The following is a 1,531-nucleotide window of genomic DNA, read 5'->3' on the forward strand; positions in this document are numbered from 1 at the left end:
TCTATTTTGCTAATCCGGAAAACCTGTGTCCTCATCATCAACAACCTTCGCTCTGACCAGAATGTCAAGTGGAGAGGGGGGAATCGAATCCACAGTTTGATGCAGCAGTAAACAACATCACGATCTCAGCTAATCGTTTGACGCAAGCCTGATTCGGATGCAGGGAGTTTCGGGGGAAGGGGAAGTTCTTGATCGAGGAGGGATCTCGTAGTCTCAGCGACAATGGACTCAAGGAACAGGCTGCAAATGCTGGCGCACATCAGCAAGTCACTCACCACCACCATCTACGACACTCTCTGGGTGCCCAGCAGGTATATGAGCTCAATGATGCTGATTTGAACAAGGTGGCTGAGTCTGAAAAGTCAGCATGCATCAAGTGTGGAACTTTCGGTGCTTCAAGTCTGATTGACAGGCAACTTGTCACTGGGGACTTCAAAGGAAATCTTCATATCTGGGATTTAGAGAAGCTGAATATGCTTGTGTTCCATGTTAAAGGTCATGAAAGTATCATAAATGCCATTGATGGATGTGGTGGATTGGGAATTGGTTATGGTGCTCCAGAAATTGTAACAACTGGGCATGATGGAAGGGTTTGCGTTTGGGACCAGCGCCAGAAGGATGACCCTGTTGTTGCGTTGTTGCATTTGAGCCTGAAACACAAGAAAGTGCAAGAGATTGTTGGACGGTCGCTTTTGGGAACTCTTACAATGATGAAGAGCGGTGTATTTTGGCAGGTTATGATAATGGTGATATAAAACTGTTTGATTTGAAGATGTTAGATGGGAAACCAGCACAGATAATAGGGTATGCAGTGTCCAGTTTGATCGTAAAGACATAAAAATGAACAAATGTGTTGCAACCACGTTGGAATCAAAATTTCATGTGTTTGACCTCCGAATTCAACATCCAGAAACAGGGATTGCTGCCCACAGAACTTCATTGTACTGGCATTGTATGGATTTCTGAGAATTGTTCACACGGACTGCTGCCCAGCAGAACTCATCAAGCCTATGTGCCAATGGCAGAACTGTCCTCGAACACCTGAATGCGACGCTGGTTATGAGATACTATAGATTTATCTGAACATGGACCTCATGTAATTTACTTGACAAGCAATATAGTGAACTTTGACATCATAAATTCAATTTTTTCTTGTTAGCCTCTTTCATTGCTGCAACTTGAACCCCATGTTCAGCAGCTCTTACACGAACTCTACGACAACGCGCATATAGACACGTTGGTAGACACGCTTTTACAAGCACTGATAGACGCGAACGGAAAACAAAAAATGTCATTTTTTTAAAAAAGATATTTAATTTTTTTTTTAAATTTGAATTATGAAGCACGTGTATAAGCATGTGTAGTCTGCATTATAGACGCACGTATAAACACGAATTATTTGCAATTTAGACGCGCTGATATACGCGCAAAACAGAACTGTTTTTTGTTCCCCCTCCCATACATCAAATTGTGTATTTGGAAAAAAGACAATGTGTCTTACCGGCACGAGAATTGAAAATAAAAGTCCATG

At 42.2% G+C, this 1,531-nt stretch overlaps 1 pseudogene; it reads left to right on the top strand.

The window, feature by feature from the left end:
- Nucleotides 1-216: 216 nt before the first annotated feature.
- On the top strand, nucleotides 217-966 carry LOC148036453 (uncharacterized; annotated as a pseudogene).
- The last annotated feature ends 565 nt before the right edge of the window (nucleotides 967-1,531 follow it).

Source organism: Lygodium microphyllum, chromosome 5 (genome assembly GCF_053477565.2).
Source record: "Lygodium microphyllum isolate KBCC chromosome 5, Lygodium_microphyllum_v1.1.10, whole genome shotgun sequence".
Lineage (NCBI taxonomy): Eukaryota > Viridiplantae > Streptophyta > Polypodiopsida > Schizaeales > Lygodiaceae > Lygodium > Lygodium microphyllum.